Source organism: Pantherophis guttatus, chromosome 6 (assembly GCF_059756535.1).
Source record: "Pantherophis guttatus breed Tessera chromosome 6, ASM5975653v1, whole genome shotgun sequence".
In the NCBI taxonomy this organism is placed as follows: Eukaryota; Metazoa; Chordata; class Lepidosauria; order Squamata; family Colubridae; genus Pantherophis; species Pantherophis guttatus.
The window spans coordinates 72,372,501-72,389,809 of record NC_142068.1 but is presented as its reverse complement, the minus strand read 5'-3'; the positions used below and the strand labels follow the sequence as shown (position 1 = coordinate 72,389,809).

At 42.5% G+C, this 17,309-nt stretch overlaps 1 protein-coding gene across 1 annotated transcript in view; it reads right to left on the bottom strand.

Annotated features, from left to right (window-relative positions):
- The window catches only part of PRKG1 (protein kinase cGMP-dependent 1), an 873,884-nt gene that overhangs the window by 855,123 nt on the left and 1,452 nt on the right, over positions 1-17,309 (bottom strand). The gene's annotated exons all lie outside the window — the stretch shown is intronic.

Sequence of the window (17,309 nt, the reverse complement as noted above, 5' to 3'; positions counted from 1 at the left end):
ACAACATTTTCAGATGACGAAAATGCCTTACAGAGATAACCCTTAGAGATACTAAAGCTTTTCGGAAGTGAAGTCACTCATTTCATGGAAAGTTAGTCCATTTGAGAATATTAGACTATAAATCTAAGCAGACATATCTGAGAATAAATGTCCATTAAGAAAGTAGAATTTATGTCTGCGTAAACATACATATCAGTCTCTTAATCCTGCCAATAGTAAAGGTTTTATCAGATATTAGATATATAAATCAAAAGCCAATTGGGATTTTCTACTGGAGTTGGAAATATCTGATGGGGAGCCGCTCAGAATTTTAAATAAATAAATATCTCAAGGGATTCCATCGGCAGGATAGATTCATATGATACTAGTAGCAGCTTCCCCTCTGTCACATAACATGCTGAATTACAGGCTAGCCAATTACAGTTTATCTGGCTTGTTGTGCAACCTCAGGCCATGTAGATCTATATTTTGCTATATGCAAAATATTTTTAAAAAATTAAAATGTGTGTTCATGTTAATATGTGAATATTTATCTTCCCCCCCTCACTTTTTTTTTTTTTTTAAAAAGGCAATCCTTGGTAAAGTCTAATTGATTGGAAACATCTAAATCACCTGGGTTAAGCTTGGGGGAAAAAAAGCTAACCAGGTTTCTGGCTGATCACTGCTTGGATGGAAGATTACTACAAGACCTTAGATCTGTTGGCTAGGCTGGGAAAAAAACATGCAGAAAATGGCCATGACATATCAATTCCATATTTTTACTAAGCAAACAAACAAAAAATACATAGACCTCGGCATACAGTCACAAGGAGCAGAACTCAAAATAAAGAGAGCCTTGCTTTTCCTCTCCATTACAGTAAATGCTGCTTGAATGAGATCAGGGCTAAAATACTTTGGAATGCTGCTAGCAATACAGAACTCTAACTGGCAATGGGCTTTTATTTAGAGAGAGAGAGAGAGAGAGAGAGAGACAGACAGACAGACAGACAGACACAGAGATGATGGAAGATAGATAATAGATAGATAGATAGATAGATAGATAGATAGATAGATAGATAGATAGATGGATGGATGGATGGATGGATGGATGGATGGATGGATGGATGGATGGATGGTGGTGGTGATGATGATAGATAGATAGATAGATAGATAGATAGATAGATAGATAGATAGATAGATGCATGGCGGGCGGACGGGTGGATGATAGATAGATAGATAGATAGATAGATAGATAGATAGATAGATAGATAGATTAATAATAATAATAATAATAATAATAATAATAATAATAATTTTATTTATATACCACCCATTCTCCCAAAGGACTCAGGGCGGTGTACAGCCAAAATTAAAATACAAATATACAAATATACAATATCTAGTTAAAATTAATTAAAATCATTAAATAGTTTTGGCCGAATTTTAAAACCCAAAATTAAAACCCAATTTAAAATCAATCAATTTGATAGCCCACAGTAGGGTCTTGAGGGCGCAGCGAAAAACCCGGAGGTCAGAAATGTTACGAATATCCGGGGGCAATTCATTCCAGAGGGCAGGAGCTCCCACAGAGAAGGCTCTCCTCCTGGGTGTCGCCAGCCAACATAACTTGGCTGACGGCACCCTGAGGAGTCCCTCTCTGTGGGAGCGAACTGGTCGGTGGGAGGCTGTTGGTGGCAGAAGGCGGTCCCGTAGATATCCTGGTCCTATGCCATGGAGCGCTTTAAAGGTGGTGACCAACACCTTGAATTGCACTCGGAAGACCACTGGGAGCCAGTGCAGCTCGCGCAGGAGAGGTGTTACATGGGTGTAACGAGGTGCGCCCATAACCACCCGCGCAGCCGCATTCTGGACCAGTTGGAGCCTCCAAGTGCTCTTCAAGGGGAGCCCCATGTAGAGAGCATTAGATGATAGATAGATAGATAGATAGATAGATAGATAGATAGATAGATAGATAGATAGACAGACAAACAGACAGATGAGAGAGAGAGGCAGAGAGAGAGAGATTAAGAAGGGGAGGAGAGGGAAGAGAGAGAGGCATATCTTGCAGCAGAAATTATTATATGATTTAGAAGGAAGAAAAAGTCATGCAACATTGTAATGAAAGTCAGGTAAGCTTCAGCAGTTGCATTTATAACCCAACAACTTGTAGGGATGCAATGGAAAAGGGCCTTTTACAGTATTAATAGAAAAGGCAGAATAATTAGGTACATAATAGACCAGACAAATTAGAATTTAAGTTGAAATATGGTAGTTGTAGCCATTCCCACTAACTTCTGAGGGACATTGCCAAAAAATGAGTGACCTTCCCAAAAGTTTCTGTAACATTATCTTACAGGCGTGGATGTATAATCACTGCTTGAGGTAGATAAGAGAACTAACTGATAAACCAGCTCAATAAGTCTGAGTTGCCAGATATTGTATAAATAACTAAAGAAAGTAGAGTTAGTCCTCGACTTATAACAGTTCATTTAGTGACCGTTCGAAGTTACAATGGCACTGAAAAAAGTGACTTATGACCATTTTTCACACTTAAAACTGTTGCAGCATCCCTATAGTTACGTGGCCAAAATTCAAATGTGTGGCAAGTGATTCATAGTTATGACGGTTGCATGATCCCCTTTTGCGACCTTCTGACAAGCAAAGTCAATGGGGAAGTCAGAGTCATTTAACAGCCGTGTTACTAGCTGAACAATTGCATTAATTCACTCAACAGCTATGGCAAGAAAGGTCGTAAAATGGGGCAAAATTCACTTAACAGACGTTTTACTTAGCAACAGAAATTTGGGGCTCAACTGTGGTCTTAAGTCGAGGACTACCTGTAGTACCTAATATGAAATTGTGTGTGATCCAGATACGTTGGAATATAAGTCCCATAAATCAGAATCAAAATCTTTTCAAAACAAAGATTAGCAAGAGGCTCCTTTCCCAATTTAACATAAACATAAAATAAACAATTACACAGGATATATCATAATGGTATGTTAAGCCAAGAACAGCTTGTTAATGGTAATTATGATGTTTGTTTATTATTTCACAGATACCAGAAGCAAGAAACTTGCAACACTATCACAAGTGAAAGGAAGTCATTTTTCACATACCATCTTTGACCTTTTGCATATTGTGCTCTGTTACGTGATATTGCCTAATTATGCAATATAATAAAAAAATAACCAATGCACGGGTATTCAACAGGAATATCAGTGCAAAAACTGCAAATATTTCCCATATTTAGCTAAATCTGTAACATATTTTTGCATGTTATTTTCAACATCGGGGTGAACGCTATGGTAAATATACTTTCTTGTACATGTACTTTCTTTTACAGAATTCTTGCTCGAAAACAGTAGTGGCATCATTCAATCGGTAGTTTAAAATTTTCTTACAGAGAAATTTTTTTAAAAACTTGAAAATTTGCATATTAGTTATCAAAAGGTTTTCTTCTCTTTTTTTGCATTAATCTATCTCTGGTCACAATGAATATTTGAATGGGGATCTCAGAAATAAACCATCTTTAAAGGGGTATTACTTTTATTTATGTATCATATTTATATGGCTTCCATCTCAACAAAAAACCATGATTCTGGCCAGCTTATCACAGTAAATTAAAAAGAAAAGCCAATAAATAATATGAAATAAAAACAAGTGCAAAGATTTACAGATTTCCCAGTTGTTTTTTTAAACAGGACAACAGTGTTGGGCTGAGAATGACGGACCCAACTGAACTCATGTTTAACCCCAGATCTGAGTATAATTCTTCCAGGTTGAATCTAACACAAGTCAATTTCTTTACCATGCCAACTTGCTTATAAAAACTTCAGATAGCAACTGCTGTCTTAAAAGAGTTGTTCTCTGATGCATCGGAAGGAATACTCAAAGGTGCTTTTTCAAAAGGCAACTGGACTCATTTTTCCTTGAAGATGTTTTGCTTCTCATCCAAGAAGCTGCTTCAGTTCACAGTTCGCCGAAGAAGCTTCTTGGATGAAAAACGAAACATCTTCTCCCTCAAGGGAAAAACCACAATCCAGTTCGTTGCCTTTTGAAAAAGCATCTTTGGGACAATGATGACCTGGATGACTGAAAATCTCCATAGACATTGGAAGGAATACCTCTACTAAAGCAATCCAAGCATCTCGCCTTGACTGCTGCAACGCTCTCTACATGGGGCTCCCCTTGAAGAGCACCCAGAGGCTCCAACTGGTCCAGAATGCAGCAGCGTGGGTAGTGATGGGAGCAGCATGGCGCTTCCATGTAACACCGCTCCTGCGCGAGCTGCACTGGCTCCCGGTGGTCTTCCGGGTGCGCTTCAAGGTGTTGGTCATCACCTTTAAAGCGCTCCATGGCATAGGGCCTAGCTATCTTCAAGACCGCCTGCTGCTACCGACGACCTCCCATCGACCTGTGCGCTCCCACAGAGAGGGCCTCGTCAGGGTGCCATCAGCCAAACAATGTAGGCTGGTGACCCCCAGGGGGAGGGCCTTCTCTGTGGGGGCACCTACCCTCTGGAATCAGCTCCCCCCAGAGATAAGGACAATCCAAGACCTCAGCGCCTTCCGCCGTGCCCTTAAAACCCACTTTTTCCAGCAAGCCGGGCTGGTTTAAGAAGAAATTTTTAAATGTTTTAATTGGTTTGTGATTTTTAATTTTTGGGCCAAATTTATATATATATTAATTGTTTTTTTAATATTTGTATTTCATGTTCTTAATTCTGGCTGTACACCGCCCTGAGTCCTCAGGGAGAAGGGCGGTATATAAATTGGAAATAAAATAAAATAAAATAAAATAAAAAATATATCATTTTTAAAAAATGAAGTTGGTTTTTCAATTTTCATCCCAGACAAAGTTAATGATGATTGAAAAAAAGGCTTCTATTTTAATTTGTTTTAAGTAGGTGCTACTATTCACATTCTTGAACGCTCCAAAGCATATTTTAAAGAACAAATCCGAAACTCAGCAGTGCGTACAACAGTGGTGGGTTGCTACCGATTCATCCCGGATTGGGCAAACTGGTAGCAGCGTCGGGAGGCTCCGCCCACCCGCCCAGATGCGTCTGCATATGTGCAGAAACGTCACACGCGCACACAAGCAAACCAGTAGCAAGCTAAATTGAAACCCACTACTGGTGTACAATGACAGTGATGAAAAGAATACAAAAATAAAACCTTTTGAGGAGGGAAAGGCAACAGAAAACAGAAACAAATTATACCCTATTAGCACAAATAAATAACTGTGAAAAAAATCAGTAGATTTAAACTGCATCAGTTCCTGAATGCACTTTTAAGTCTCCTGCCTCAGCTAAAGTTGGATCGTATAAAAGTTCTGTCTCTTCTGGATATTTGGCAATGTGTTCCCGACATCAAATAATGGACATGAATAATGAACCAACAGTAAATTATAAATGTCTCCAAATAGGCGAGTACCAATAGCTGAAAATAATCAGCAATGCCTGACATGAGTGATTGGTCTCTAGTCTACAACATCTGATGCAAGGGAGCCCTGTATCCAAGATGAGGCTGACATCTTCTGCAGGACCACAGAACAAGCCTTGGAGGTGTTTCTGGACTCATCTATGCCTTTCAGGACCAAGGGGCTATTAATGGTCATTCACTGTTTCAATCATGCCTTTTCCGGACAGCTAGTTTGTTTCAGTTCTCCCCACTATGCAGGACTTATCAAATTGCACAGTCATGGCAAGGTTTGCGGCCTCCTTCTCTGGGGCTGCTTCTGCCCTTCTGTTTCCCCATCTGTTTCACGAATGGGATGTGGGAGGAAGGTCCCAATAACCCAGCGTTGGAGAAGCCAAGAGATTGTCAATCTGCACAACAAGATTGCCCCAGCATAGGTTTCCCCCACCCCCACCCTTCAATAAGGCCAAAGAATTTGAAAGAATACAATAAATGTTGTAAATAAAAATGGTGACCATTCACAAAAATTAGGTTGCAAATAGAAATACATACTATTTCCATAGCAAGGAAGATAAAGCAGGAATGGTTAAATGCAGGGGTGAAATGCTCCTGGTTTGGACCAGATCGCCCGATCCGGTAGCGATGCAGGTGGATGGTTTGGAGAACTGGCAGCAAAAATCCCTGCGCGCCCCCCCCCCATGCCCAGCTGAACCGCACGATCATCAGAAGCTTTTTTTTTTACTTTTAAAAGCATTTTTTCTACAACCTCTTCCGCCGAAAAAATGCTTTTAAAAGTAAAAAAAAAAAGCCTCTGATGATCGCGCAGCTCAGCTGGGATCGTCAGAGGCTTTTCAAAGCATTTTTTTCTGCAACCTCTTTGGCCAAAGAGGTGGTTAAAAAAATGCTTTGAAAAGCCTCTGACGATCCCAGCTGAGTTGCCTGATCAGCAGAGGTTTTTCAAAGCATTTTTTGCAACCTCTTCAGCTGAAAAAATGCTTTGAAAAGTTTAAAAAAAAAAGTTGGCCATGCCCACCCAGTCACATTACCCCCACCACCACCAAGCCACACCCACAGAACTGGTAGTAACAAATTTTACATTTCACCCCTGGTTAAATGGAATACTTTATACTTTATTTAAAGAGGAAAATATGTTCTTCTTTGGATAACACTTCTGGAATTTGTGCTTGTAAAGAAAAACAAATGAAACTTTGGTCTGTTGATTAGAAAGATTTGGTGTTATAGAAATGGCTAGTTATATATTAATATGTAAAAGCAGAAAGTTGAGGTTGGAGTGTATTTATCTTGTACTGTGCTAGGAAGAGTGGGAAGTCAATGCTCCCTTTTCTTTCTTTTTCACCTCCCCTTTGTATTTCACACCCCCTTTTCCCATTTCCTTTCCTTCCCTTAATTTCCTATTTTCTTTTCTTTTTTTGTATTTTATACAGTTTAAAAAAAAAAAAGATTGGGCCAGCATAGGTGCAGGGGCTGACCCTTCCTCAAAGTCAGGAACTCATGATGTCACCTTCTACCTGCTACCAGTGAAGGTGACTTCCATCCATCTTTTCCTGCAGTGTTTTCCACGTTCTGCATGTGCCACTAATGCTGATTCACTTGCTGTGGTTCTAAGGCCTGCGTTACAACTAGTCGCTGCCCCCCCACCTCCTCTTTTCTCTAGGTGCTGATCACTGCCCTCCACAATCATTTTGTCCTGGGCTGCTGGACCAGTGAAACTGGATTTCTTTTTACTTGAACCAGTCTACTGTGGAATAGTGAAATGAATGAAATCCGCTTTCTCCCTGTTCCAACTGGTATCATAAGAAGAATGGTGCAACTATTCCCCACCTTCTTTTTGCAAAACTGTGTCGATCGAAAGGTCGGCAGTTCAGCGGTTTGAATCCCTAGTGCCACGTAACGGGGTGAGCTCCCGTTACTTGTCCCAGCTTCTGCCAACCTAGCAGTTCACAAGCACATAAAAATGCAAGTAGAAAAATAGGGACCACCTTTGGTGGGAAGGTAACAGCGTTCCATGTGCCTTTGGCATTTAGTCATGCCGGCCACATGACCATGGAGACGTCTTCAGACAGCACTGGCTCTTCAGCTTTGAAACGAGATGAGCACCACCCCCTAGAGTCAGGAACGACTAGCACATATGTGCAAGGGGAACCTTTATCTTTACCTTTTAAGTGGCATAAAGAATGGGGAGAAAATAAGTGAATTACAGATATACTGCTTCTAAACAAGCAGCACTATTTAGCTGTAGCTCAGCTAATACCGCTCAGCCCTACAATTCCGTGTAAGGTTTATCAGATCTCCATCCATCGCTGCTTTGATTCCTTTTGCAAGCTTCATATCATGATTTTCCCCTCCTGTATTGGAAAGTCCCCAAATGCTGAGAGGAGAAAAGATTCTTGGCAACTGCACAGAGAGCCAACCAGCCGCACCAATTGGCTACGGAAGACTCCGGGATTGCTTGAAAGCAACTCAACTTTCCTCAATGCAACCACCTTGGCATCTCTATGGAGCGGCCTGTAGGTGGGTGATGGAAAGCAGCTGGCTGCACCTGGTGGGAGACATTCCTTCTCCCACGTGGTTGGAGAAGCTCTCAGCCTGGAGGGCACCAGCAGCATTCAGATGCCTGGATTAGCAACAGCAAGGAAGCTGCCCTGAAAACAGAGGGACAAGAGGCTGGGGGTGGCCAGCAGGGGAGAAAGATATGCTGCAAGTAGGAGAAAGGGCTGAGGGAGGAAGAATCTGAGGTATGTGGATACAATCTGCAGAATACAGAATACAGAATACAATCTGCAGAATACAATCTGCAAGGAAGCAAGCAAAGCCCATACCTCTTCTTGACAATCATATAGATACAGATTAACAGATCTGGAAGGGACCTTGTAGGTCATCTAGTACAAATCCCCACCCCACCCAAGCAGGAGACCCTACACCATTTCTGACAAGTGGAAGTCCAGTCTCTTCTTGAAAGCTTCCAGTGATGAAGCTCCCACAACTTCCAAAGGCAACTTCTGTTCCATTGGTTGATTGCTCTCACTGTCAGAAAATTTCTCCTTATTTCCAAGTTGAATCTCTCCTTGTTCAGTTTCCATCCATTATTCCTTGTCTGGCCTTCGGGTGCCTTGGAAAATAGCTTAAACCCCCCCCCTTCCTCTCTGTGGCAGCCCCTCAAATATTGGAAGACTGCTATCATGTCTCCCCTGGTCCTTCTCTTCACTAGACTAGCCATGCCGAGCACTTGCAACCGTTCATCGTATGTTTTAGCTTCCAGTCCTCTAATCATCTTGGTTGCTCTTCTCTGCACTCTTTTTAGAGTCTCAACATCTTTTTTTTTATTTTTTATTTTTTATTTTTTATTAGATTTATATGCCGCCCTTCTCCAGAGACTCAGGGCAGCTTACAGTGCGTTAAGCAATAGCCTTCATACTTTTGTATATTTATACAAAGTCAGTTTATTGCCCCCACAAACTGGGTCCTCATTTCACCTACCTTAGAAAGGATGGAAGGCTGAGTCAACCTTGAGCCTGGGGAGATTCGAACATGCAATAATTGCAGGCAGCTGAATGTTAATAACAGGCTTTTAGTCTGTTGAGCTATCCAGGCTTTTATAGTGTGGTGAACAAAACTGGATGCAGTGGAGTGGTCTTGGATGCAAAACTGGATGCATTCTAAGTGTGGTCTTACTAAGGCTTTATAGAGTGGTATTAGTACCTCACTTGAACTTTATTGCATCCCTCTGTTAATGCAGTTTAGGATTGCATTGACTTATTTGGTTGCTGTTGTACACTGCCGCACACTGCTGGCTCACATTTAACTGGTTGTCTACTAAGACTCCAAGTTTCCCTGCCATTGTTTGGGGCTTGTTGAAGCTTCTTCGTATGGCAGAGAGAAGGCAAGGAAAGTAAGGCAAATGCTGCTTTCTCCTTCTATCCCCACCAACAGCAAGAACAGTGAAGGGTTGCATTGAGTCCATCACCACCTCATCATCTCGCACTCAACTCAAGCGAGCAAATCCTGCACTCAACAGTGGGTTGGACCTCGAAGGTCCCTTTCCAACTCTGATTCTCCCTGGAGGAGATGGTTCTATACATGTCCTCCAAGACCTGCCCATGGAAAAGAGAATCAGTAACAGTAACAGAGTTGGAAGGGACCTTGGAGGACATCTAGTCCAACCCCCTGCTCATGCAGGAGACCTGTACTAGGGATTCAAACCGCCGAACTGCTGACTTTTCTGATCGACAAGTTCAGTGTCTTAGCCACTGAGCCACCTAATCAGGATAGTTTGTTCAGACAGGAAGGAATTGTGGGCCACCCACTAATCAAGGGCTGTAGAATGGGTGGTTTTGACAGAATCCCTGACCGCCACTATGACCGACAAAAGAACGGGTTAAAATCTGGAAAGGATTTTGTTGTTGTTTTTAAAGCTGGATTCATTTCCAGGTACTTCACAAGGAAAAGCCAAGCAGCTTAAATTGCAGAACAGCACAGACTCCTTAAAACTGATCTGCTCCATTCATGCTGTGTAGTGCCATCACGACTGTTTGGCTTGTCTGGCTTGTAATGTACTAAAAAGAATGGCAACCAATTTTTAGAAGAAAGCCCCACCTATCGTGAGGAACAGTGGTGGGATTCAGCCAGTTTGCACCTATTCGGTAGAACCGGTTGTTAACTTTCTAAGCAGTTCAGAGGTTGGAAGAAATCTTATTTTGTTTTTTCCCACTTTAGAAGGCTAATCCTGTACGGAAGGCAGGAAGTAAACATTCTGGTGGTGTTTCTGGCCTAATCTTTACTGCCCTGCTTACAGAAACTGCCTCTCTGGTTAACCCTTATTACATTGTAACAGCTAAGGCGAAGCACCCATCAACGTGAGTGACATTGAGTTCGTCACACCCACACGGTCACATGACCACCGAGCCACGCCTACACAGATGGTCATTAGGGCAGAGAACCGGTTGTTAAATTATTTGAATCCCACCACTGGTGAGGAACATATTTTGCTACAAGTTCCGTAATATTTGAGAGAACAGGTACAACAGAGACAGAAAGGAGTTTGGCAACGGTGCTGTTTTGTTTCAACTTAACAATGGATGGATAGTACTTTAACACAATAGTGGAGACAGGCTTATATGCGTAATATCTATATTGCGTTCGAGTAGTTTATTTGTTCAATTACAATTAATTTGATTCTGTGCATCTGAGGTACAAGTAGATGAAAAGATTCAGATTGCACCTTGAGTTTAAGACTAAGTATAAAAGTATCTAATCAACCATTCTTCTTTGGTCATTAAATATCAAAATATTTCACGCAATGTTGGAGAAGCTCAAATATACCCTCTGAAGATTTAATAATTAAAAAGATATTGGATTGTGCCGATGGACAAAATGACACTTGAGTTGAAAGGATTGATGGACTCGGATTTTTACGTAATATGGGAGAAATGGTATCATTGGATCAAAAATAGAAAAAAAGGAAAATAATAGAATGTAGATTTAGTAAAAAATATATAGAGTATAGGTGAATACTAGTATGATGATATGTAAATGGTCACAGTCATGCGCAAGAGTTGAATAATGATTGTTTAATTGTAAAAATTCAATAAAACAAATTTAAAAAATAAAATAAAATAAACAAACATCAAGACATTTTCCAGAAATTTCAACTTCACTTAGGATCCCACGTGCAAAATGTAGCACTCTTTTATTTATGTTTTAACAGAGAAGCTGTACAGCATGTTAATTCATGGTTATCTTTTTCCCAGGCTAAATCCAATTTAATGGGATGTGCACTGTAATCCTAAATGTGTTTAATAGTAAGGTATTCTGTTTACTATGAGTCTTATTCTCACGTATATTAGCTGTGTCAATGGTGAACTCTCAGGCTTTTTCAATTTAAAAGTAGACATTTATAATGCCATACATATCTATTCAAAAGTAAGTTCCACTGAATTTTCTCCAAGTGCATAGAATCTGTCAATTGAGAGTTGCAGCCTTTTTTTTTATTATTATTGATCAGAAATGGAAGACACTGCCTCTAATGAGTGAAAATAGAACACAGTGTTAAAAATAACTAAAATGTTTAAAGCCAAACTTGTGCATCTAAAGAAACGGGTCAAAAGAAAGAGAGAATCAGAGCTGCCTGTGGTCTTGTTTTTAAAAGACATTCTGTTCCTTTAAGCATGCTAGTGGACCTCTCCCACCCTCAATTCCAACCATTACGATCTCCATATATTATACTTGTCATAACTCCCTGCTACAGTGACTCAGTGTGCTGAAAATAAACTTCATGGCTTCGATTGGAAAGCAGGAGTCCAAATGCTAAGGAAGAAGAAAAAAAAAAGAAGAAGTTTGCCCTATGTCCTAGTGTAAACCACAAAGAAAGAGGAAGTCAGGGCTTAATAATTCCAATAAATGTTGGAAAGGGGAAAAAAAAAATAAGTCTTGACATCTGATAAATGTAAAACTAACTCTCTGTTTTCCTCCCGCTTGGAAAAGACCAGGAAGGAATGGCATCCACTGCCTTGCAAAAAAAAAAAAAAAAAAAATCCTCTTTCAAAATCATTTTCCAGTGGGAATATATCAAGCTCGTGGAACCCTAACTTTAAAATCCTATATTTACAAACCCGGTTTAATTTTAACACAAGACCTACAGTAGCGTCTTTCAAGAGGACCTCTAGGCCTTGAAAGCAGGACTTTCAAAATTCATAAAATAACCTCAGTCATTAACACTTTTTTTTTAAAAAAAGGTAAAACATAGCAAAGGCTCCACTACCTCCCTTTAAATAAAGAGAGGTAGGGGGGGGTTAGTGACCTGCGTGTCTTAAAGACAACCTGCCCTCATTCCAGCTGCACAACTCCCGAACTCCAGTAGTGTTTGAGAGGAGGAGGAGCACGCTAACCAGAAATAGTCTAAAAATGAAGCCAAACCTGAAAGTACACATAGAGTTTTTCAAGCCACAGTTGACACTGCAAGAAAGCCAGTTTTTAATCACAGCCTTCTGGCTTTCTTGCATGGGATGAGTGAGTCTCACAGTTTAACAGAGACCACTGGTCATTTTGCTGACCATGGAACTCCTTAACAGTGACAATCCTTCCCTGTTCCAGCCTTACCTGCTTTTCTAGCCACACCAAAAAAAAAAATGCTTTTTTTTTTTTTAGAATAGAATAGAATAACAAGAGTCGGAAGGGACCTTGGAGGTCTTCTAGTCCAACCCCCTGCTGTTCTGCCCCAGCTACGGACCCCAAAGAACGCAGCGCACGCAGTCTGTACAAACCTTAGTTTACTAAATTAAGTCAGTCTTTTTCAAATAAAGGCTGTTAATTAACTTTCTTAACAGCCTACAGGAATCCAAAGAATAAATAATCGTAACCTTACTGTGGTTGGCAGAAAGCCCAGAAGCAATTTGCAGGAAACTGATAAGAGAACTAAGATCAAGACACGAAGGAGAGTGAATGAAGTTGTTCCCTGCAAATTGCCTCAGTCGTCGTCCTTCCTTAAATAGGCTAAGGGAGTGGCCAATTAGCCCCAAGCCTTACTCTCGAGGAGACTTCCTCCTGAGGAGCCACTCCTGCCTTTTGGCAGCTTTGCGCGCCCGTGCATTGAGAAGAGGCTCCTCCTCTTCTTCCTCTTCACTTATGGGAGCTTCTGGAGGTTCTGAAGGCCCTGGCTGAATCCCTGCCTCTGGCATCACATCTTCTCCAGCCGCCTCATTGTCTGACTCGAGTGCCAGCTGCACAGGCTGCTGGCACAGCACCACACCAGCCTCCTCGCTGTCGGAATCAGCTACAAGCTACACAGGCCGTGACGGGCCACAACACCTGCTTAGGCAGGAAACCTCACACCAGTGGTAGTTAACCTTTTCAGCACCGAGTGCCAAAACTGGAGTGTGCATGCACTGGAACCCGGAATAAAACAGCTGGCTGGTGAGCATGTATGGGGCAGCCAGGTGCTTTTCTGGGTTCCGTCACGTGCATGCACACCGCCTAGCTGGTCTCAAAGACCGGAACCCAGAATGGGGCAACTGGCCAGTGTGCATGTGTATGACAGAACCCGGAAGAGCAGCTGGCGATGGCACACATGCCCAGAGAAGCCTCTGTGTGCCACTTCTGGCACGTGTGCCATAGGTTTGCCATCACGACCCTATACCATTTCAGACAAATGGTTATCCAATCCCTTCTTCTTTTTAAGAAGCTGACCTACAGAAATTCTTCCATGTTTGGGGAACTTTTATTTTTTTTTAGGTTTTAAAGTTGCTACCTAGAACCCAGCCTAGAACTACCTAGAACCCAGCCTAGAACTGCCTAGAACTACCTAGAACCCAGCCTTTGGCTATTGCAGGTAGTCCTCGACTTACAACCACAAACAAGATTTATGTCGTTAAATCTTGACATGAAATGAGATATTTGTTCAAATGAGTTTTGCCCCACTTTAAGACTTTTCTTGCCACCGTTAAGTTGGTAAATTAGTAACCCGGTTGTGAAGTGAATCTGGCTTCCCCATTGGCTTGGCTTGTCGAAAGGTCGCAAAAAGGGGATCACGTGACCCTGGGACACAGCAAAGGTCATAAGTATGAACCAGTTGCCAAGCATCTGAATTTTGATCACATGGCCATGGGGCTGCTGCAAAAGTCGTAACTATGAAAAACGGTCATAAGTCACATTTTTCAGTGCCGTTGTAACTTTGAACGGTCACTAAAGAAGCTGTTGTAAATCAAGGACTTACCTATTCAAGGACATAATCAGACTAAGCCATTTTAATTAAATTGAAGAGAAACCGCAAATAATTGGGCAGCTTAAAATGTTTAATAAGTACCTGAACACAATACAAGTTGTAGCTATTGGAGGGTATTTATTGCACCATGGCTTCTACACTTCATACATTATGATGGCTGCAGATAAATGTTGTTTTCCATATTTATCCTTCCTGCCTTTGCCATTGTCCATCTTCTTTCCTATCACAGCAAATTCACCAAGAAGGAGATAAAATAGCTGAATTGTTTATTTTAATAAACAGCCCCCAAGGCCGAAAAGTCGCCTGTCTGAAAGATATTTCTTTCCCACAATGGAATCAACTCACCTAAAACGGTGCCTACAGTAAGAGCCTTGGTAGTACAGTGGTCTAAAGCACCCTGTTATTAACACAGCTGCCTGCAATTACTGCAGGTTCGAATCTTACGAGGCTCAAGGCTGACTCAGCCTTCCATCCTTTCTAAGGTAGGTGAAATGAGGACCCAGTTTGTGGGGGCAATAAGCTGACTTTGTATAAATATACAAAAGTATGAAGGCTATTGCTTAACGTATTGTAAGCCACCCTGAGTCTCCGGAGAAAGGCGGCATATAAATCAAATTTTTTAAAAAAAAAGTGCAATGCACCTGCTAAAAACAAAGCCATATGTGCACCTTTTAACCTCTTTCTTGGAAAAAGGATGATTTCATTCATGAATAAATAACTAAGGAAACCGGAGAGTATTGCTATTAACTATCACTACCAGGGCAAAGCAGATGGCATCACTCTCAGCGATTATTATTACATCGCTATTAGTGGTCATTCTTATTATCTGTCATTCATACACATCGTCGGTCTTTGTGGCACTTTTACAAGTCAGCGCTCCCTGCCTGAAGAGCTTATAATGAAGCATAAAAGCAGGATCCTAATCCTCATCAACATGCTATTATTGTGTGTTTTATTATAGGCCACCCGGAGACACAGTGTCCAAGTTGGGCAGGCTTAAAAATGTTGAAATAAGTAAATAAAATAAATACATAATGAGGGGAATGGAATGAGGTCCCTGCAGAACATTAAAGATTCTCAAGATATCCTTCACATAAAATATAAGGGAATTGAAAGTCCCCAGCTGTTTTGAAGGCATGTTTTTCAGCTGCCCGCTGCATCAGCCTTACGGAGTGTGTATGTGTGTGTGTGTGTGTGTGTGTGTGTACTTCCTTGACCCTCTTGCTTCCATTCATTGCCATGATAACTTTAGTTATGGAATAGAGTTGGAAGGGGCCTTGGAGGTCATTTAGTCCAACCCTCTCCTCAAGCAGGAGAGACCCTACTATTTCAGACAGATAGCTGTCCAGTCTTTTCTTAAAAACCTCCAGTGGTGAAGCACCCACAATTTCTGAAGGCCAGCTGTTCCTCGGATGCATCATTTGTCCTAGGCAGTCAAAGATGCTCAAGATATCCTTCACATAAAATATAACCGAATTGAGAGTCTTCAGCTGTCTATTTTTGAAGGCATGCTTTTCAGCTGCCCACTGCATCAGCTTTCGGGGGAGGGTCTCTTTCTCTCTCTCTCTCTCTCTCTCTCTCTGTGTGTGTGTGTGTGTGTGTGTGTGTGTGTGAGAGAGAGAGACAGAGAGAGAGAGAGAAAGAGAGAGAGAGAGAGAGTACTTCCTTAACCCTCTTGCTTCCATTCATTGCCATGATAACTTTAGTTATGGAATGGAGTTGGAAGGGACCTTAAAGGTCATCTAGTCCAACCCTCTCCTCAAGCAGGAGAGACCCTACCATTTCAGACAAGCGGCTGTCCCAGTCTCTTCTTAAAAACCTCCAGTGATGAAGCACTCACCACTCCTGAAGGCAAGCCGTTAGGTTTACCTCAGATACACCATTAGTCAAGGGCAGTCACCTCTACACTGGGGGAACGCGGTTCGGGATCGCCGGTGTCCAAACGCACATTTAAAGAGAAGCCCCCCAAAGAGGCACTTGGCCCTGCTGCACAGTAATTTTATTTATTTATTTATTTTATTTTATTTTACTTTTCTTATACTTCTCCCAAAGGCCTCGGGGCGGCTCACAGAAATTAAAACGATGAAAGCAATAAAAATAGCTACTAAAACAATCAATTAAAATCTCCCGATTAAAAATCACCCATCAGATCAGCAACTTTGTTGGAAAAGCCATGTCTTCAGGTCACGGCGGAAAGAACGAAGGTGGGGGGGGGGCGTCTGGAGCCCCGTGGGTAACCCATTCCAGAGGGTCGGTGCGCCCACAGAGAACGCCCTCATCCTGTGAGGGCTCCGCCAGCCGACATTGTCTGGCCGATGGCACCCGGAGGAGGGCAGTCCTATGTGAGCGCACAGGGCGGTGGGAGGCAGGCAGAAGGTGGTCCTGCAGGATAATAACCCTCACTCTTCCCCCCCCCCCAAAAAAATCTTTAAATGCTGGCAGATCGGGACGAAACAACCAAACCAGGCGCGGTTCCCCTGCCTCCCCCTCCCCCCACAATCTCCCTGCCCCGAATCGAGCCAGGCGCGTGCAAAAAGGCCGGGCGGTTCCAATCACGTTTGCGCGCCTGACTAAGTTTCACTTTCCGAAAACCGGCGCCGCCAAGCGAGCGAGCGAGAGAGTGAGCGAGCGAGGCTGCGTGGGACGGCTCGGACTCGGCGGGGCTCATCAAAAGAGAGAGAGAGAGAGAGAGAGAGAGAGAGAGAGAGAGAGGGAGGGGGGGAGAGGGAAGGAAAGGCGGGGGGGGAGAGAGGCGCAGCTTAATGGGATATTTGATATCCTGCAAGGCGCATTTCTTGTTCTGCACTTCCAGGGACTTAAAAGCTCCTAATGCACTTCCTCTCGCTAATGTCCACAGGGGGGTTAATGCGGAGGGCCGATCGATGGGGCTTCTTCTCTAGTGTCCGGGACTTTTTTTTTTTTCCCTCCCCTCCCCTCCCCTCCTCTCCCTTCCCCCTTTTCTTTTCTTTGCAAAAAGCAGAGCCGCCGCCAGCTGGAACAGGGCGGGGATGAGGCGGGCGGGATGCATTTTTTTTGGGGGGGGGGAAGAGAGAGAGAGAGAGACTGCTGAAAAAGAAGAGGGAGGGCTTTGACTTTCTCAGCGCCTTTCCCCTCCTCCTTTAACCTCTAAGCTTCCCCACTCGCGCAGCCTCCTCCTCCTCCTCCTTTTC